Raw genomic sequence first — 23,247 nt, 5'->3', positions numbered from 1 at the left:
AGTATTCAATTCATTTTTTCAAATTAAGGGGCAATTTAGCATGGCCAATCCACCTACCCTGAACATCTTTTGGGTTGTGGGGACGAAACCCACGCAAACACGAGGAGAATGTGCAAACTCCACATGGACAGTGACCCAGAGACGGGATCGAACCTGGGACCTCGGCGCCGTGAGGCAGCAGCCCTAACCACTGCCACCGTGCTGCCCTATGAAGGGAGATCTTGTTGAAACTTACTCCGATTACTCAGATACTCCGAGACCTGGATAGAGTGGACGTGGAGAGGATGTTTCCACTTGTAGGGAAAACTAGAACCAGGGGACATAATCTCAGACTGAAGGGACGACCCATTAAAACAAAGATGAGGAGGAAATTCTCCAGCCAGAGGGTGGTCAATCTGTGGAACACCTTGTCGCGGAAGGCTGTGGAGGCCAAATCACTGAGTGTATTTAATACAGAGATAGATAGCTTCATGATTAATAAGGAGATCATGGGTTATGGGGCGAAGGCAGGAGAATGGGGATGAGAAAAATATCAGCCATGATTGAATGGCAGAGAAGACCCGATGGGTCAAGAAGCCTAATTCTGCTCCTATGTGTTTTGGTCTATGGTTTTATTTAATCATATGCAAGTAACGATAACTTTGCAGTCCATTTATACACGTTTGGGGTTGCACACTTGCTCTATGATACATTCCACATAATTGAATATGGATTTAATGACAATATTGAATCTTGCACATTCATATCTCAGACATTTTACACCGAAATTGAGTGCAAGCTACATTAATTAAGCAAGGATTATACATATTGATGTTACAGATGGGGCATAATACGTGAAAAACAGCTAAAGGTTCGGGGGGATTGTGAAGTCACTTTCCCATCATATTTTTCTTCGTATTATCCTCCGGTTTCAGCAAGATAATGTAACATTTAGGAGCAAAAATACAGACAAGCAAACCAAAGCTTGATGCCCAGATGGCAAATACTTCTACAGCCACAGTGTACTTTCCAGGAGAGCTTACATAAGCTGGGATAAAAGTTATCCAAACAGCGCAGAAGATCAGCATACTGAAGGTTATATACTTCGCGTCGTTGAAGTTATCTGGAAGTTTCCGGGCAAGAAAGGCAAGCACAAAACATACAGTGGATAGAAGGCCAATATAGCACGACACAAAATAAAAGGCTTTTAAAGAACCCACGTCACATTCCAAAATAATGATATCTCTATAATAAGTCATGTTTTTCAGTGGATAGGGGGGTGATACCGATAACCAGATAGTACAGATCAAAGCTTGAAGAAATGTAAGGACGAACACGCCTAATCTCTGTTGCATTGGCCCAAACCAGCTCATCAAATTGTTACTGGGAAGAGTTGCTTTAAAAGCTATGACAACGAGAATAGTTTTCCCCAAAATACAGGAAATAGACAGAACAAATACAATACCAAACGCAGTCCGGCGCAACTTGCAAGACCATCCGGTTGGCTCCCCGATGAACGTCAGTGAGCACAGGAAGCAAAGCATTAGTCCGAGGAGAAGGAGGAAACTTAACTCGGAATTGTTCGCTCTAACGATAGGAGTTTCTCGATACTGGAAGAATATGGCAGCTGTGGCCAGTGTAAAACCCACTCCCACTAAAGCAAGCGCCACTAACACATACCCCAAAATCTCTCCAAAGGAAAGAAATTCAATTTTCTTCAGAACGCACCGATCTTTTTGTTGATTGGACCAGTATTCCAAAGGACACTTCAGGCAGTCTGCGGAACCTGAAACATAAAAGACTTTGAATAAAAGTGCTCACGGCCACAGAACTGCGCAGTAAATGGTGAAAAATATTTCTACACACCTGTGGTGTTGCTAATCTCGCCATCAGCGCATTGGGCGCAGTCAAAACAACAGATTGGTTGCCCTTTCCTGTTAACCTTTCTTGTCCCAGGTGGGCAGGGTTCTGTGCAAATGGCGTGTGGAATCTAAAGAAAAAGAAAACATGCTTACTTCTACGTCACATGGGATCGATAGTGTCCAGAAGGAGCACTGGGCGCATCGCTTTGTCACCGATTACTCTTCCTCCTGTACGTTCAGGGTAAGATCCTGGCATTGACATGGATTGGCTGAATGGCAGGAGGCAGAGAGTGGGGATAAAGGGGCCTTTTTCAGGATGGCAGCCGGTGACCAGTGGTGTGCCTCAGGGGTCTGTGCTGTGACTACAGCTTTTCACCATATACATCAATGATCTGGAAGAAGCAACTGAATGCACTGTTGCTGAATTTGCAGGTGATACACAGATCTGTAGAGAGATAGGTAGTATTGAGGAAGCAGGCGACACAATCTCAGACTAAAGGGACGATCCTTTAAAACAGAGATGCGGAAGAATTTCTTCAGCCAGAGAGTGGTGAATCTGTGGAACTCTTTGCCGCAGAAGGCTGTGGAGGCCAAATCACTGAGTGTCCTTAAGACAGAGATAGATAGGTTTTTGACTAATAAGGGGATCGGGGCCATGGGGAGAAGGTAGGAGAATGGGGATGAGAAAATATCAGCCACGATTGAATGGCTGAGCAGACTAGAATGGCCGAGTGGTCCAATTCTGCCCCTATGTCTTATGGTTTCCCCGAGCATTTTCTGCTTCCACTTTAAATTGCCGATGGAATTCCTTTACCTAACACTCTTCCTGCGGAATTGCCAACTTAAAAGTTCATGCTGAGAAGGAGAAAATTGTCACAGGAACAGAAAAGAGGTTTTCTGTTAAATTACAAAATGATCAACTTCCAGTTTTCTCCAATATTGAGACACTGTTGGTGAGAAACAATTTGTTAAGAAATAAAACAAAACTGATAGTTATCAGCATAGTTTAGAATCAGTGGAGTTCAGTGAAAACTAGCAGATAACCTGTGGGGTATGAAGCTCGAGAGGGGAGATGCTGAGCCTATTGATACAATTTACTTCAGCGTTTACATTCAAGGCAGCTGCAGTTTGTCTTTCAAGCTAACTGAGGTAGCTATCGGCTGATAGCTCTGATTACTTCATTGAATAAGACTATTGCATATGGTTCACAATTATTATGACTGGTCCAGTCATGCCCATTGGGAATTAAACAAATCGAAATAAATAATAGCAATGTTTTCATGGCAGGTTTTATACAGATTTACATAAAATGCAAAGCACAGAAGCATACATTTTGGCCCAAAGGTCCGTAAGGATGCTAAAGTTCCACAGGATCCTGCTTCCATCAGCTCTTGTTCAAATATTCTGTTGGTTTATTCATCGTGTGTTTATCCTGCTTCCCATTTAATGCATCCTTGCCATTCAATCCCATTCCCACTTGTGTTTTACATAGTCCAAGCGTTGTCTGGGTAATTTAACGCCGATATCTTCCGGACTCTAATTGTGCTCTTCCCACACAAGGAGCAATCTTATCTATTTCTACTGTATCGAGCCTTCCATAATATTAAACAAGATCCATCAGGACAACCATCATCCTTTTCTTTCCTATAGAAAATAACTGCACACTGTTCAAAATTTCCCGCTTCTTATCACCTCTCACTAATGGAAGGTCGCTACTCGCTTAATGAAACAAAACTAGGGACAGCTGAGGAACCCGTGGATACATGTTGCAGACAGATTTGTTTCTACAACAAGGTTAGCAGTGAATGGAAATGCACTTGAGCAGTTACTGGGAAGCTATACGGCTATGAATCGCAGTAAAAGAGGTAGACAAACGAAAAAGGGGAGAAAACTGCCTCTTAAATGGCTTCGAAAGTCGTTATGGCGGGACGGTGTTTAGCACTGTTGCTTCACAGCGCCAGGGTCCCAGGTTCGATATCCGTTTGGGTCACTGTCTGTGTGGAATCTGCACGTTGTCCCCGTGTCTGCGTGGGTTTCCTCCGGCTGCTCCGGTTTCATCCCACAAGTCCCGACCGATGTGCTGTTAGGTGAATTTCTGAATCACCCGAACAGGCGCCGGAATGTGGCGATTAGGAGATTTCCACTGTAACTTCATTGCAGCGTTCATGTAAGCGGATTTGTGCCAATAATAAATATTATTATTATCGTTTATATTAAACAAGAAAAATTAAGGTGGATAATAAATACCAATCTTGTCAGTGACATCAAAGTTCAAAACATTCATAAAAATACATATATGTAGCTGCTTTCAATGCTGTTTGGCTGAAGCTCACAGTTTTACATGAGACGTGAATTGGTGTGTTAAGGAACATACCTGATTCTCAGCACTGCTCCACATGATATCCCCGATATTCAGGTCGAATTCCTGTCCTAAAGGAGCTGTACCATCATAATATCCAATGTTTACAACTTCAACTGTACCTTTCAAAGTCATTTGCAAATTGATCAATTCATACGCTGGGACTGGATCACCATTTTCATCGAAATACACGATTTTCCCGGTCCGATCTGTGAAATTTACTGAGTGTAGATAATGGAGTAGCTAAGAAAGAATAATGCAAGTAGTGTAAGTATTTAAGTATAGCATGGACAAGATGTGCGTGGTTGAATGCATTAAGATTCATTGATACTAAATCAAAACCGACAGTCACAATGCAGAACATGATCACATTTGTCCACATTATACACGGGGTTTATCGGGGATAGATCGCGTCAAATAATATGTGCATACCTGACGGGGCTGAAAATTTGAAATTTGAGCGCATGTATTATTCATAAAGGGTCCATTGCCTTCTTTGCAGGAAAGCAAGTCGTCTAGAGCATGTGCGACAGCGTAGACAGCTTTGTAAACGTGATAGGAACTTCCGTCCATTAGCGCTGGCAGATAGGCAGTTTCTATTTCTTCCAACCGTTCCTTCCCTGTGCATTGCCGCACTTCAAATGCAGGAGTAATTTGCTCTGTCCTATTACCGGCCACGAACGAGCACGTAAAGGCAGCTTCCCAAAATTGCTTCACGAAGATATTCTCAGGGAACAGAGAGGGGTGAATTTTAAGAAGGTAATCTCTGAGTCCGGGAATTTCTGTCCTCGGGGTGGCCAAGCCAATTGTCCCAACCAGAAATCTTGCCCTCTCTTCGGGTGAAACTATATCTTCAGTAACTCAGCCTTCGCTTCCGATCCATTGGATCCCAGTTACATTTTGACGCAAAGATTCCTTAAGTAACAGTCGCATCTCTCGCGGATGGAGGAAGCCGACCACCACCGTTGTCGTCGCCTTTTTGATCACACGCACTATTTTGCTGACCTTCTCTGCAGGGTCGGTCCGGTAAAACACTTCAGAGTACGCAATGCAAACCCCAAATCTTTCCGCCTCTTTGATAAAGGCCCGCATTCCAAAATTCCCGTAATCGGTGTTGCTCCTGACTGTCCCAATCCAGTTCCAGCCGAAACTTTTCACGAGTTCAGCGAGAAGTTTGGACTGATAGTCGTCACTTGGTATCGTTCTAAAAAACGTGGGGTATTCTTGTTTATTGCTGAGACAGGAGCAGGTAGAGAAGTAACTAATCTGTGTAAGAGAAAGTGTGAATAAATGTAAACTTGTGTTCAGCGTATTTTTAATTCTTTCAATCTATTTAGTTTGATTTTTGGCAAGCTTTTCGGTGACACTTGTATATAAACAGCATCCTGGAGGCTGCTATTGGCCAGAAGCTGAACTGGACTAACCACATAAATACTGTGGAGGCAGCAGTACTCAGCAGCTGGAATTTCTGCTCCAAGAAACTGTCCTGACTCCCCAAAACATGTCTATTATCTTCAAGGCATTTGGGCTGCACGGTGGCGCAGTAGTTAGCACTAGTGCGGCACATGTCGATCCCAGCCCCGGGTCACTGTCTGTGTGGAGTTTGGACATTTTCCCCGTTTCTGCGCGGGTCTCACCACCACCACCCCCCCCCCCCCCCCCCACAACCCAAAATGATGCACAGAGTTGGCCACTCTAAATTACCCCCCAATTGGAATTAAAAAAGCATTGGGTACTCTAAATTTTAATGCGTTTTGAAAAATCTGCTAGGAGTGTGATGGAATACTTTCCACTTGCCTGGATGAGTGGTTCTCGAAAGCGTAAGAAACTGATCACCACCCAGAACAAAGCAGCCCCGTTTGGGTTCACACCCCATTCATCACCTTCAACATCCACTCCCTTCACCGCCATTGGAAATGGATTTCAAAAACGTGCGATTTCTACAGCATCGAACGGCTATACTAACGCTTATGTCGATTTTACAATCTCTGTAGATTCCGCACCTACTCAGACTCTGCCTGGCCTCAGACATGGGTGGGTTTTATGTAATGTTGCCGTGTGTGTGATTGAGCTTCCAGTGCACTGATAAACTTTAAAACCGAAGCTACTTAAAAACTGGTTGAACAAAAATATTTCACACGTTACCATCGGAATTCCGAAAGAGCCGACTGATCTTGCAGCAGCTATGGAGGCCGTGGACATATCTCAACCAATAATGGCTGCCACATCAGAGGAACCTTTGCACCGAGGGTAATTAATTACCGCTTGTTCTCCATTGACCAAAGCGAGCGCTGCCTTTGACGCAATAGTGGGGGACGAGCAGTCATCATAGATCTTATATCCCAGTTTGAAATTCTGAAGGAGAGTTTTGCTCTGGTTTATTTCTTCAATAGCGAATATCATAGTCTGCATCAACCGAAAGTTTGACAAATGAAAACTGTGGAATATAGAAACAAAACACGACACTCAGACATTCAAGAAATTGTTCCATCGCTTGTTGCATAGTATAGTTAGGACGCAATTGTTTCCAATAAAACATAACAAAGAGGGAACATATTTAGTGAGTAACGACCAGAAATCATTCCTCTCCCATTTCGAATCAGAGGGACAAGAATAAATGGCATGTCTGCGAGGAGTGAAATTCCAGTGGCTTAGCGATACACGAATGTATGTCCTTGTAACTGAATGTATGTATAGAGAGAGAGAGGGAGAGAGAGAGAGATGCCCATGTACACAAATACAGTATAATGTTTATTGATTGAAAATGTTAACAGTTGCATTGCAGTAAAAACATATTTTGAATCATCTTGACTCTCCAATTCATTTTCTTCTTGGGCTGATTTAGCACAAACAGCTGGCTTTTAAAGCAGACCAAGGCAGGCCAGCAGCACGGTTCAATTCCCTGAACAGGCGCCGGAATGTGGCGACTGTGGGCTTTTCACTGTAACTTCATTTCAAGCCTACTTGCGACAATAAGTGATTATCATTTCATTTTCATTTCATTTCAAGTTTCTACTTAGGGATTCCGATTAAGCAAATTAGACAAGTGGTTTCATTCAATTATGATACATGTGGACGCAATCGCAAAAATTAGATTAATGCACAGCTAACTTTTGAAGTATCCTTTAAGCCAAAACGCTCAACGTGTTCATTCTAAAGTCAATAAGACCGTGTTCAGATTCTGCTCTAAGCATAATGCAACACAGGGCACCGACGATTACTTCGGAATAAATCGGAAAGCAACTTCCATTGTCTATACGGGGTCTCTCAGCATGGGAATCGGAACGCCTTGATGTGGTAAAATTGCCCTTCCAGAAATCATCCTAGAAAATAATCACACCAGAAGGCTTGATACTCATATGCGTTAAGCGCGTATTTGAGAGCCACAGAACAAGTCAGAATAGTTAAGTTGCCTATTCATTATAAGTGAACTCTTATCGGGATGAAAAGTCTGTTAGGGTGTAAATATATCTGGCACTAAAACGTACATTTTACAAACGTGGAAGCTCATTCATTTAGAAATAAATTGCGACTGTAGATTTTCAAAACAATAATGCACTTATTAAAACTAAAATGTACTTTTTATTTATGCCCCTTCATTTATCTTAATCCAATCCGTTTCTTTCCCTTTAATTCTCTCCATCATTTTACAAATTGAATACAGTAGCTTACACTAGCTGATTAAGACCCTGCGTATCTCATTGGGAATCTTCAATCTGATTAGTTGGAAAGATTCGCTGCCGTGTTCCCTATTCAAACAGATCTTCGATTATTGGTACAGGTGCTATTTGAAATAGCTCTCCAGTTCCCTTACACTGACGTGCAAGATCTTGCAAGTCTCTCTTGTGGAGACCACGAATTGGATTCAATTTGATTTGTTTTGGAGCAAGCAGTGAGATGGATTAAGGGCTTGCTCTGTCCACTCTGCGCATTGGCTTTCTCACTTCAAGAATAGAATTTTAAAAACATAACTGCCCACAGATATTGTAAGTTTGCTGTTCATTCATGTGGTCCATCTTCACTAGAGATGCAACTGTATCTTATATAACAATAACGGGCAGCACGGTAGCACGGTGGTTAGCACTGTTGCTTCACAGCGCCAGGGACCTTGAGTCCATTCCCGGCTTGGGTCATTGTCTGCACATTCTCCCTGTGTCTGCGTGGGTTTTCCCGGGTGCTCCGGTTTCTTCCCACAGTCCGGAACGATGCGGTGTTAGGTGAATTGGACATTCTGAATCGCTCTCAGTGCACCCGAACAGGCGCCGGAAGGAACTTTTCACAGTAACTTCATTGCAGTGTTAATGTAAGCCTATTTGTGACACCAATAAAGATTATTCAACATTTTCTAAAACATTTCCTAACCTCATATCTATCTAGTTAAATTTCCATTTTCTGGAAGGTAAAGCGGGAAGGGAAGAAAGTGGCACAATTCTCAATGCAATTTTTCCCGCATCATTGCATTCATCTGCATTTGTTCTGAGCTCCACTGTAACTCCGCGGTTTAGCTGCCGGGACTGCGTGTAGCCGCCCAATGTGAAAAAAACATGTATTTCTAATCAGTGACAATAATGACACTGCCATTCAGAACTTTACAGTGTTTAGTACACACTCCGTTTCGTAGCAACTATATCCCAACTATATTTTAAAATCGTTATTTTAGTTATATTTATCGTTAAATTGCTTCAGTAATACCACGGCTGCCACACAAATAACATTTGTATTGACTCCCGGCGGGATGTTGATGTTCCTTCGATGCATTACATTTACCATTGGACATTTATAACAATAGAAACACTGAACAACAAACAAATAATGCGGTGAATAGAAATTGGGTCTGTGCACAATGCCGATTCGATAATTGAAGGTTAACGCTCTGTGGAAGCCAATTCAAAGCACGTGAAAGTAGAAACGTTACAGGACACAGTAAAACTATTTAAACCAGCCAGAAGATAACTTAATCCCGGATCCAGGACATCATACTTCGAATTTGTGAAAGACTGAAATAAAAATGTGTTGTTGTCATTTTGTACAGTAATTGAAGACTGTGTTGCCCACGGCAGCAGTTAGACGTACCTTTTACAATCCGCATCTGTTGGAGTAGTGATAAAGGAAGGGAGGTCCTGATTGGGATCTAAATGCACCGTGAATATTCCGCCCAGGATGATATCACCATCCTCAGATATACCGGGTAAATTATCTTTCGCTCGGCGGGTGCAGACCATTCCATGCGTTTCCCTCTTAGGAAAAGCTGCTACCAAATGGAAAACTAGAAACACAGTCATTGCTTTATTGCAAAGAGCCTACCTCTAGGTTAGAAGGAGAAAGAAGCAACTGGGATTTATATAGTGGCTTTCGTGACCTGCGGGCGTCCCAAAGCTTCTTACAACAAATGAATTACCTCAGAAGGGCAGCAGGGTAGCATGGTGGTTAGCATAAATGCTTCACAGCTCCAGGGTCCCAGGTTCGATTCCCGGCTGGGTCACTGTCTGTGTGGAGTCTGCACGTCCTCCCCCTGTGTGCGTGGGTTTCCTCCGGGTGCTCCGGTTTCCTCCCGCAGTCCAAAGATGTGCGGGTTAGGTGGATTGGCCATGCTAAATTGCCCGTAGTGTCCTAATGAAAGTAAGGGGGGTGTTGTTGGGTAACGGGTATAGGGTGGATACGTGGGTTTGAGTACGGTGATCATGGCTCCGCACAACATTGAGGGCCGAAGGGCCTGTTCTGTGCTGTACTGTTCTATGTTCTAAGGTAATATAGGAGGTCTCTCTGTATCACATGGTGCACGGTCTACCCCGACGTACGGAGAGGTTAGTCAATTCCTCAGAGAGGAGAATTCACTTCTAATTTAAACAAAAAACTTTTGAGGCCTTTTGAGAGTACACTTTATCCGATTAAAAAACAGAAATCCGCAGAGAACACAAGGAAACGAACTACGTTTGTGGTGTGGATGATCGTCACCAGATATCAGTTTTAAATATTTCGATAATATCACAGCACCCTGGTTACCTCAAGGCTAAACTAATTGAAAGTTACATCTTAAAATTAAAACTAAGTTGAGGAGTATGTTTCAGCAGTTGCGAGGCCGAAGATAAATCAAATTAAAATCTCCTTCTGATAAAAGTCACATGTGCGTCTTTCACACAAGGCCTGAGGTCTGGAATCTGGCCAAATCCGTCATTTAGATCTCCGCATGCAAAGTACACACATGTACAGATACACGGATTCACACACACAGGCACACACGCACACATACACAGATACAAACGTACACATACAGAAACATACACATAGACAGATACACACACAGACACACACATACACAGGTACACACGCACGCATACACAGATACAAACGTGCACATACAGAGACATACATATTCACAGGTACGCACGCACACAGATACGCACTTACATATACAGACACACACAAACACATGCACAGATACACACAGATACACAGATACATGCATACATATACAGATACACACATATACACAGGCACACACATAAACAGATACACATACACAGATACACACACACACATACACAGACACACACAGATATGCAGGCACACACATGCACACACATGCACACGCATACATAAACACAAACACACAGATACACATACACAGGTACACATACACAGAAACACACGTACAGATACACACATACACAGACACACACATACATAAAAACACTCACACGCACACAGACATACACAAAGCCACACACATACACATATATACAAACACAGATACACATACACAGACACACAAATACACATGTACACACAATTATGCAGATACACATGCATACATACGCAGATACACAAACAGATACACACACATACACAGACACACACAAACACAGATACACATATATGTATACACACCCACGTACCATATGCACACATACAGAGATACGCATGCACACATACAGAGATACACATGCACACATATACAGACGTGCACACATACACAGATATATGCATGCACAGGCAGAGATACACACATACACACACACATACACACACACAAACATACACAGGGCAGCACGGTAGCATGGTGGTTAGCATAAATGCTTCACAGCTCCAGGGTCCCATGTTCGGTTCCCGGCTGGGTCACTGTCTGTGTGGAGTCTGCACATCCTCCCCGTGTGGGCGTGGGTTTCCTCCGGGTGCTCCGATTTCCTCCCACAGTCCAAAGATGTGCTGGTTAGGTGGATTGGCCATGCTAAATTGCCCGTAGTGTCCTAAAAAGTAAGGTTAAGGGGTGGGGGGTTGTTGGGTTACGGGTGTAGGGTGGATACGTGGGTTTGAGTAGGGTGATCATGGTTCGGCACAACATCGAGGGCCGAAGGGCCTGTTCTGTGCTGTACTGTTCTATGTCTATGTCTAGATGCATACGAACATGTACAAAGATAAACACACATAGACAGAAACACATACACATAGACATACACACATACAAAGATATACAAACAGATAGACACACATATACACAGACACACACATACACAGATACACATATACACACCCACATAACATATGCACACACACATATACACATAAACAGATACACAGACATACACAGACACACACACTTACACAGATTCACACTGAAGCATATGCAGAAATACACACACATACATACGCAGATACACACGCACACATACACAGATACACATGCACACAGACACAGACACACACACACACATTCACAGATATATGCACACACAGATAAATGCATGCACAGATACACACATACATACACACTGACACACACACACACAGATGCACACGTAAATGATACACACACATACACAGAAACACATACACAAAGATATACACACACATACAAAGATATACAAACAGATAGACAATACACAGACACACACATACACAGATACACATATGCATCTACACACACCCACATGCACACATACACATGCACACAAACACAGATGCTCACACACATACACAGACACACGCATACACAAATGCACACCCAAATATACACGGACAGACACACACACATACCTGCACAGATACACACGCACACATACACAGATACACATGCGCATATGCACAGATACCCACATACCCAGATATATGCACACAAGTACACAGATATATGCACACACAGGCAGGGATGCACACACAGACACACACACACATACAAAGATACACGCATACATAGAGACACACATATGCATACACAGATATATACACACACACTGATACACATGCATACACAGATGCACATGCACACATGCACAGATACACACATACACAGGTACACATTCATACATACACAGATACACAGATACACATACCACCTGCAGAAACACACGTCCACATACCCAGACACACACATGCACTGATACACATGCACACAGACATACATGCACACGGATCCAGATAACAGATACACCTGCAGACACACACATGCACTGATACACACAGGCACTGATATACACACACAGATACACAGATGCACACTAACATATACAAGGATACACACACACATACATACACAATACATGCATACTTTCGAAGATACACATGCATACATACACAGATGCACACGCACAGATACACAGACCAAACACAGATACACAGATACACACACATGCATACACAAATACACACAGACACATATACACGTACTCAGATACACATGCACACATCCACACACACACTGACGCACATATACACAGACATGCATGCACAATACATGGATATACACAGACACATACACATACACAGACAGACATATGCATACAGATGCACACGCACACATACACAGACACACATGCACACGTACACAGACTCACGTACACTACAGAGACACAGCCGCACACCTACATAGATTGACATGTGCATATACACATCCACGCACATCCTCTTTTCAACACCAGTTCTGAGTGAGCAGGATTTTTTTCCAAGGAAATATTAATGAAGGAAATTTCAAAGTACCCTTTAAGCATATTCATAGGACACAGTCGATGAGTTTTCCGTCTCTCTGGCGTTTTTACCGCATAATTCACCTCGCTTAATTTCCTTTCAATTTGATAAGGTCCACATAACCTTGATTTTAAATATTCACCTACCACTGGTAACAATAGTAAAACTTTATCTCCACTGGCAAAACTACGAACTTTGGATTTCTTGTCCACGACCCGTTTTATTACATGTTGTGCAACTTTTAAATGCTGTGTAGCCAATTCACCTGCTGTATTTAATCGTTCCTTAAAATTTGGCACGTAATCCAATAATGTAAGTTCTGATTTCTCACTCACCAATTTTTCCATAATCAATTTAAGTGGTCCTCTTACCTCATGGCCGAAAATTAGTTCAAAAGGACTGAATTTGGTTGACTCGTTAGGTGCATCCCTAATTGCAAACAGTACGAACAGAATTTCTTTATCCCAATCCTCTGGATAATCTTGACAATAAGCCCTCAACATTATCTTTAATGTCTGATGCCACTGCGATTCTGGATGGTACACAGTTGATTTAAATTGTTTTATTCCTAAACTATCCATAACTTCTTTGAATAACTTTGGGGTAGAATTTGATCCTTTATCCAATTGTATTTCTGTGGGTAGTCCATATCTAGTAAAGAATTGAAGTACCTCCTCCATAATCTTTTTAGCTGTAATATTACATACTGGAATGGCCTCTGGAAACCTAATAGACACATCCATTATCATCAAAAGATATTGATTCCCACTTTTTGTTTTAGGAAGCGGTCCTACGCAATCACTTAACATCCTTGTAAAAGGTTCCTCAAATGCTGGAATGGGTATTAAGGGTGCTGATTTTATCACTGCTTGAGGTTTCCCTATCACTTGACATGTTTGACATGATCGACAAAATTAAACTGTATCTTTATTTAGTCCAGCCCAAAAAAAATATTTTTGTATTTTAGCTTGAGTTTTCCTTACTCCCAAATGACCTCTCACTGGTACCTCATGTGCAACTCGCAACACCTTCTTTCTACAGCCACCAGCAACACTCGTTGATGAACTTGTGCCCATATTATGACAGGGGTCCAAATGGAGTTCAGCGCTGATAAACATACACAAGTGCCCGGGTCCACCTAATCCAAATAGGGCAAAGCAAATTTTATCTGTCAACTATTTTGAGTAATCTGGAATCCGGACCCAGATTGAGAGAGCTCAAGGATGTGGCCACTGGCCTGAATCGTAGGCCCGACTCAGAATTGGACACTTTAAAGTAGACCACAATCAGCAGCCAGGCCTGATGGGAATTTAAAAAGTCAAGTTTGAATACACTGGTCAGAGATGGAAAGCCAGGGCAAGTCTTGACTTGCCTTGAAAATGGAGATCAGAGATAATTAGCCTTATTCAGATAAGGGCCATTGCTGTGTATTCTCCAGTTGTGTCCAGACTTTCTGGCATCTCGAATTCCCCCCCGTTACCTTATATGAAATAAGGTTACTTGTGGAAAATGCACCCCTGAAGAGGGATCCCTGGGTCTTGGTGTCCAGCAGACGTGCAACCGGCATCTCTATTGGGTGTTGCAATCCCCACCCAGTGACCTCATTGGCTGAAGACCAGAGAATTGTCTGGAAGGATGCAAAGAGGGAGATATAAATGGACACCTAGAGACTCTTCCCAGTGAAGTCTCGACACGGAGACTACGGATGAGACTCAGCAGCGAACCCGAGACAGATAGAAGAGGCGTACAAGAACCACCTTCGCAGAAGAAGATCCTGAGATTCAGAGAATTGGACCCGCTGCTCGAGCAAGTTCATCAGTACGGGTAGTATTAGAATCTTGGGCTAATAATATTGAGATGATTTGGGATAGTGACTGTTTTATTGTACCTATGAATAAATTTGGGTTGAATTGTGAACTGTCCTTTGTTCAGCTCGCAAATAAGGGCACCTGGGTCAAATGTTTTGCTAGTAAACGAATCAAAGTGTCTGATAATTTACAGAAAACGGGAGTGTTAGTGAAATATCTGAGATTGGGATATCTGATCGCTTCAAAGTCTCATGTGTATGCCTCGTTCCAAATTACAACTATGATCTAAATATATTTGGCAGGAGAGTCTCCGTTTCAGAGACTAAGGGCTGGATTCTCCTATTTGAAGACTAAGTGCTGACACCAGCGTGGGATCACTGGCATTTTACACCCAAAAAAATTAGGCAAAAGATGCACCGATCCTCTGCTGGTGGGAGGCTAGCAAACACACAACGTAAACCCCATGGCTTTAGCTGTAGATATGGCCGGAGAATAGCTGGGTCCATGGCCGCCTATGCGCACGGCGGCGGCCTGCAGCGGCCGAGTCGTGCAACATGGCGCCAGCCACGCACGGACGCGGCATGCCAAATAGTGCTCCCCTTTGGCCAGGCTTATCACACGCGGACCACCCCCACCAGTCCCCCCAGCCCCCACCAAAGCCCCTCCTTCCCATGGAACGGCACACCCCCCGACTGTCAGGAACTCGGCCCATCGGGGCGGAGTATCGGGGAGGGCCTGAGGTGACGTCCTGAGGCCGTCCATACGGTGTGTGGCATTTTTTGAGGGTGTGGAGCATCCCCAATTTTGGTGCAAACGGGCATTCTCCGGCCAATCGATTTTGGCATCAGAGACTGGAGAATCCCGCCCATAGTTTTGATGCTGGGACTGAATCGGTGCACTTCTACGGCAGCAAAATTGCTTCAGGTCCCGGGGCTAATCTGAAACTGCCAATAGGCTAGCACCAATGCCACGTGGAACACGAGTGACTCCAATCAACAACGATGACTGATTCGCCAGGGTCGGGGTTGGCACGCGAGAGGCTGACAAGCTGCAGCCACATATTAACACCCCACTTCCCACACATACTCATTCCACCCAACAAGATGGCACTGGTTGTACTACAGTGCGCCCATTCTGTTAATGGGTGGTCTGTGGCCAGTGGATACCTAGGGAGCGGCCTGGGGGGACATCCCTATGGCCCATGGCACTAGGTTTGTAGTGGGCAATCAGCAGCATGCGCAGCCGTGCTGCCTTACAGGCCCATCCATCCCAACCTGTTAGGCTAAATCTCAGTTCAATGAGTGAGTCGACACAGTAAGGCTTCAATCAAGTAGATAGTTTTTACTTAGGATTGTAACACGTACAGCCATCTGAGTTATGGCTGGAGAAGGCGCATTCTGCCGAGCCTCAAGTTACACACACTGATAAAGGTTGTTCCGCGCGCAATGGCCTTGGGCGGGTTACATAGCTGCCCACTCACAGTACTGTTGCTAACCTAAATGTTATCTAAACCGCCACCCCCATCGCCCTCCTTAGTCAGAGCTAGAAGCAGCTGCACAAATATACCTTACAATCCCTCCTTTGTCCTCTTATGAGGACAACAATTACTTCCCGCGCCCCCTATGTTTTGAAACGCGCGCAAAAAGAAAATAAAAAACCCTTTTTGCCAAGCGTTCTATACCGCCTGGTTGGGTCTTGAGGTCTCAGGAAGGTGAGGACCCCCCAATCCTCTTGGCTCGACCCGCCGGAGTCTCAAGTCCTTCCCAGGGGCAGTGTACATTATATACAATTTTTGCCTTGCCCCTTATAACCCGCGCGTTTTTCTTTCGTTCCCTTCCCCCCCCAGTTTCACATTTCAGCTTCTAAGTACTCTTCTTGGTGAAAAATATCTTCATGTCCTGGTATTTAGGAGGTAGTTCCTCCCGGTTGGTGAATGCCCTCAGCCCACGGGATTTTTCCGGGTTTTCTGATACACACCAGGTCCCCTTCTTTTATCGGACTCTCCTGTCCTTCTTCTCCGTCACCGGCCGCGTTGTTCACCTGTTGCAAAACTAAAGTGACCATGTTACCGAGCATTTTGATATATTGACTCATTTCAATTTCCCTATCTTCCCATGTTTGCACCCACTCCGGGTTGGTCTTGGGTCCTGGGTCGTTAAGAGGGTGAAAATTCAAAACTTAAGATTTGTAAGTTCCAATTAAAAAGCATCTTCAGCTGTGTGGACTGTTCATTACTTTATCAGAATTTAAAAGGCCAGAACTCGCAGGCAAACCAGCATGGGAGTGTCAAGACATCTTCTGGATTACACACAAAAGCTTGTTGAAAGGGTTAACTGTCTTGCAGAGACAAAAAGGGGGGTATAGTGGGTGCATAAATTGGAATGATGCCATTCGCATCTCGAAACTTGTTTTTAAATTTTTCACTCAAATGGCTGGGAGTAAAAGTTGGAGTGCTGCCAAATTCCCGTTATCAAGTTTTTCAGGGAACACAATATGTTATTGAAACTCATGGACATATTTCATTTACCCATCTGTTGTTTATAAGTCATTCTGCAATCTCATAATTAAAACATCTGCTTTGTGAGACAGTTTAGTTTCACCCTACTGATGATTATTTGTGTCAGGGAAGTTTTAACCCTGAACTAATGAAACACCGGCTTGATCATATTTGTCATATGTATTTCAACTATCCTAACCTCCACTGAACACCATAAAACTAATATTTTCTTATTTTTACATACGTGATTTTGCACCCTGATTAAAATTATAGCCTTTGAAAAGAAAAAAAATTGTTAACTGTACTCAAACTATAATCTTTAAAGACAATGCGTAGACAATTTGAAGCTTTCAAATAATCACAGTTCGTAACAAGTCAAGGTCTGAAGTCAAAGTCTGAATACAAAGACTGTGAATAGTTCAGAACAAAGTTTAGATGCCTAAAACTCTCTCTCTCTCTCTGGAACTCTTGTCGCTCTTTCTCTTTATCTAACTACCCCTCCCCTTCTCTGTCTCTCCCTGACGTTCTCTTTCGCTCTCTCAACTTTCGCTGTCTCTATCAGTCTCTCTCTCTCTACGTAACTCTGTCTCTCTCTTTCTCTAAAATGGAACAAAATTAAAATACTGAACAAAATTTTTCATTCTCCTTCAAAAACTTTATCTGTGTCATTCCATTTAAGTCAATTTCTACTGATTAATTTTAGAGGCATTAGCTTTTCTTAGAGATGTATATTTCTTTGTGCAGATGACCTGCTTGCTGAAATGGTTAAATTTTTGTACAGAATCAAAAGTGGTGGAGAACTTGGCATGATGCCATCTCCATCCGTTATGCGACCTTAGACATTACCCATCCTTTCTTTCAATTTTCAATGTTCGTTATTTAACTGGTTTTTGGAAAGAGACATTACTGGATGTTTATTTTTCTTTTATTTCAAATGAGTTGAATTACTGCTGAATTTATCTGGACGGCTTGAAACGATCTGAAGTTATTCTCGACATGTATCCATTCTTAAGTTTCTAACCGTAACCTTGTATTGATTTTCCTCCCCATTTTTTTGTTTTGGGAGGGGGGTTAGTCATCCTCAGACATTCCTGAACAAAACTAATTGAGTGCTTTAGCCCCTTTCTGATCTTTTGGACTTCACTTAATTTGATTTTTTTTTCTCTCCTTGAGACATTCTGGGACAGTCGTTAGCCGTAATTGTTGGCAGTTTTGTGAGGTCTTTATGCTAGTTTGCAGAACCTACTGCAGTATCTTTACTCGTTTTATTGTCATGCTTAAAGGAGTTAGAGCTCAATTCCTTTAAACCAGCCTGTCTTCCAAATGGTATGAAGGTTTAATTTATATCATTTGTGCTTAGAACTTTATTTGTCTTATCTTTACTTCTGTGTATCTCACCATTTTTCTCTGTTCCACAGAAATCACACCCATCTTTGATCATTGTTTTTTTTTACCAGAGTATTTTGCTCTTCAAAAACCAAAAAATGTTTTAAACTGACTTTTTTACTCATTTGGCCTTGATACTAGATTTATTGGATGTTACCTCACCGTCTGTCCGCCTTGCCAAGTGATTCTAATTTTAGGCGGTCAAAGGTTTGACTACTCGCCTTGTCCACCGGCTCGAGCGGCGTCCAGCTCAGCAAATCCTTCCAGACTTACACTAAATTTTCTTCTAAATTTTTATGCTCTTTTCGCGCGCTAATGTTACCGGACATTTATATTTCAAGGACATTTATATTTCAAGTCTCTTATGAACCGGTGATAATAGATCCAAAACTGTTTTGTTTTCAATGCCCGACCTTCACGTGACAGATCTCTGTTCTTAATAACCAGTCTAAGGCAACAAAACAATTTTCCGATTCTAAGACTCTACTTCCTTCTCACTCTACTTCTGAGATCTGACAGTTTTTTAAGTAAAGATTTAAGTAAATATTATCACTAATATTTGGTCGAAGGTAATAGACTCTATTTCCTTCTCACTCTACTTCTGATATCTGACAGTTTTTTAAGTAAAGACTTTAAGTAAATATTATCACTAATATTTGGTCGAAGGTAATAACATGCCCTCTACTTCCTTCTTACTCTACTTCTGAGATCTGAAAGTTTTTTAAGTAAAGACTTTGAGTAAATATTATCACTAATATTTGGTCGAAGGTAATAATTCTATTTCCTTCTCACTCTACTTCTGATATCTGACAGTTTTTTAAGTAAAGACTTTAAGTAAATATTATCACTAATATTTGGTCGAAGGTAATAACATGCCCTCTACTTCCTTCTCACTCTACTTCTGAGATCTGACAGTTTTTTAAGTAAAGACTTTGAGTAAATATTATCACTAATATTTGGTCGAAGGTAATAATTCTATTTCCTTCTCACTCTACTTCTGATATCTGACAGTTTTTTAAGTAAAGACTTTAAGTAAATATTATCACTAATATTTGGTCGAAGGTAATCATTAATCTTACACCTTAAGGACTTTTAAGTTTAACTTAACACTTACGTGTCACAATCCCAAGGCGTTTGACGTCCGGCTATGGTCGTCTTCTAATTTTTTCTCCTTTTTCAATCACTGAGACAATTATTACACAATTTAAAATTTCAATTTTGGAGTTTTGATTTAACAGGTTTGACTCCGTACCTTCTTTTTAGCCGGCTTTTAATTGTCTCTGCGATCTTAAACGGAGTTGTGTTCGACTCCCCCCCAACGTCGGGGTCACCAATTTGTTAGGCTAAATCTCAGTTCAATGAGTGAGTCGACACAGTAAGGCTTCAATCAAGTAGATAGTTTTTACTTAGGATTGTAACACGTACAGCCATCTGAGTTATGGCTGGAGAAGGCGCATTCTGCCGAGCCTCAAGTTACACACACTGATAAAGGTTGTTCCGCGCGCAATGGCCTTGGGCGGGTTACATAGCTGCCCACTCACAGTACTGTTGCTAACCTAAATGTTATCTACACCGCCACCCCCATCGCCCTCCTTAGTCAGAGCTAGAAGCAGCTGCACAAATATACCTTACAAACCCCACGGCCCATCTCCTGGCCACCCCTCCGATACTCCCCCCCAGCCCTGTCAGAAGCCCCCCAGCCAGCAGCACAACGGTCGGCACACTATGGCGATGTTGGACACTTTTTGTACCCCCTCAGCAGACACGGGTGCCTGCTTCCCGATTTTTAAAACCACAACTGAAACTTGCTTTTGGTAATTCCACCTGGCAGAGGCGGAGCATCACAGGAGGCTTGGAGAATGCCAGGTCAGGCCCGTTAATAATATGCCAACAGCGTTCACTGAACATGCAAAGTAGGCTGTCGATGTACCGGAGCAAGGCATTCTGTCTGGCGCACGGCGCTGACCACGGATTGTGCCTCATGCATGATTCTCCTCCCAATCGCGATTCCCAATTCCAGCATCAGCTGACACAGAATCCTACCCTTTATGTTTGCAGTAGTTATTGTTTGCACTGACAAAAAAGTCTTCCGGATTGCACCATTACTAACTAGGTAGGGTACTCCATTTGCAGCCCTCACTCTATCTCTCAGCGGCATGACCACACACAGCTTACAGGGAACAGTGGTCGGCAGCTTTCACGCACTATTTTAACACAGGTTCTGCAGCCATTTCGATTGTGAAAGGGCTTTGTGCTCAGGTGCACAAAATTGCCTCAAATCCAGACAATACGTAAATTGGGTTCCAATGACTATTAGCTCAATACTGAAGGAAGCAATGTGCTGTCTGAGTTTCCAGCTTTCAAATGAGACATTACATCCCTTTCATGTGGACTAAATTGTTATGGGAGAGGTGTTTTCAGAACCCCAAAATGTATCATGGAGACCAACCAACCCTTTAATGGATTGTTGCTTTTGAAGCACATGTCTTGTTCCCTAAGGTGTGGTATTACAATTATGGACACGTGGTTTTTAAAATAAAACAATGTTTATTCCATGAACTCAACTTAACCTTTTAAAATAGTATTGGATCTCTTAACACCCCTTACTTCAAAGATAATGCCGAAAATAATACAACACCACCCAATCCTGCAAACTGTTCTTTTAAGCATCCAAAAGACTTCAACCCTTCAGAAATAGGAGCGTAACAGGTTACATTCAATATATTTATAGTCTTTGGATTTGCAGAAATCATCAGACCAGCTCTTTTCCTTCCTGCAGCTCTCAGCAAAAACACACGGACACTCCCAGCTGCTCTCTCAAACTGAAACTAAAAGCTTCAAAATGGCTGAGCTAAAGCCCAGCTCCACCCACACTCTGACATCACTGCATTTCTTAAAGGTACATTGCTTAAACATCCATTTCTTAAAGGCACTCTCACATGACAAGTGATCGAGAACCATTATTTTGAAGGAGGGTAGAGACTTCCCTTGTGCCCTGAAAATATTATTTATCAGTCAACACCATTAAAAAAAACATAATTGGTAATTATCCCATTGCTTTTGGTTCGACTATATTGTACCTTCCTCTGACAACTTTGGCTACAATTCAAAAGCAGCTAATTTCCTGCAAAATGTTTTGGGAGTCATGAAAGGCAGTGCATAAAGGCAATTATTGGAAAAATTAGCTATTTTGTTGGAAGAGAGAAGAAAAGAGCAGGATGAGACTTAAAGCTTTCTACAGCCTTATCTCTTTCTTTGTAGGAATAAGAAAAATTTCTAAGCTGCTGTAATATAACCAAATGTAATTAATTTCACTATTTTCAGGCTTAAACCTTTGTAAGACTGCGGTTTGATATTATGATAGACTATAAGGTAATTAAATTAGCTGCTTTTCTCAGTTTGCAGGATTGGGTGGTGTTGTATTATTTTCGGCATTATCTTTGAAGTAAGGGGTGTTAAGAGATCCAATGTTTATTTTAAAAGGTTAAGTTGAGTTCATGGAATAAACATTGTTTTATTTTAAAAACCACGTGTCCATAATTGTAATACCACACCTTAGGGAACAAGACATGTGCTTCAAAAGCAACAATCCATTAAAGGGTTGGTTGGTCTCCATGATACATTTTGGGGTTCTGAAAACACCTCTCCCATAACAATTTAGTCCACATGAAAGGGATGTAATGTCTCATTTGAAAGCTGGAAACTCAGACAGCACATTGCTTCCTTCAGTATTGAGCTAATAGTCATTGGAACCCAATTTACGTATTGTCTGGATTTGAGGCAATTTTGTGCACCTGAGCACAAAGCCCTTTCACAATCGAAATGGCTGCAGAACCTGTGTTAAAATAGTGTGTGAAAGCTGCCGACCACTGTTCCCTGTAAGCTGTGTGTGGTCATGCAGCTGAGAGATAGAGTGAGGGCTGCAAATGGAGTACCCTACCTAGTTAGTAATGGTGCAATCCGGAAGACTTTTTTGTCAGTGCAAACAATAACTACTGCAAACATAAAGGGCAGGATTCTGTGTCAGCTGATGCTGGAATTGGGAATCGCGATTGGGAGGAGAATCATGCATGAGGCACAATCCGTGGTCAGCGCCGTGCGCCAGACAGAATGCCTTGCTCCGGTACATCGACAGCCTACTTTGCATGTTCAGTGAACGCTGTTGGCATATCATTAACGGGCCTGACCTGGCATTCTCCAAGCCTCCTGTGATGCTCCGCCTCTGCCAGGTGGAATTACCAAAAGCAAGTTTCAGTTGTGGTTTTAAAAATCGGGAAGCAGGCACCCGTGTCTGCTGAGGGGGTACAAAAAGTGTCCAACATCGCCATAGTGTGCCGACCGTTGTGCTGCTGGCTGGGGGGCTTCTGACAGGGCTGGGGGGAAGTATCGGAGGGG

The 23,247-nt window shown here is 42.6% G+C and overlaps 1 long non-coding RNA gene and 1 pseudogene across 1 annotated transcript; both read right to left on the bottom strand.

Annotated features, from left to right (window-relative positions):
* Positions 1 to 869: 869 nt before the first annotated feature.
* On the bottom strand, positions 870 to 6,627 carry LOC119976056 (annotated as a pseudogene).
* Positions 6,628 to 16,631: 10,004 nt separating this feature from the next.
* On the bottom strand, positions 16,632 to 20,478 carry LOC119976564. The gene is made up of 2 exons (XR_005462942.1): positions 19,967 to 20,478; positions 16,632 to 17,009 (listed from the first exon to the last, which is right to left on the bottom strand). It is a non-coding gene; the product is annotated as an uncharacterized LOC119976564 (long non-coding RNA).
* Positions 20,479 to 23,247: the final 2,769 nt, after the last annotated feature.

Source organism: Scyliorhinus canicula, chromosome 13, assembly GCF_902713615.1.
Source record: "Scyliorhinus canicula chromosome 13, sScyCan1.1, whole genome shotgun sequence".
In the NCBI taxonomy this organism is placed as follows: domain Eukaryota; kingdom Metazoa; phylum Chordata; class Chondrichthyes; order Carcharhiniformes; family Scyliorhinidae; genus Scyliorhinus; species Scyliorhinus canicula.
The sequence above is the reverse complement of the archived record's forward strand: the minus strand, read 5'-3'. Positions and strand labels throughout refer to the sequence as shown.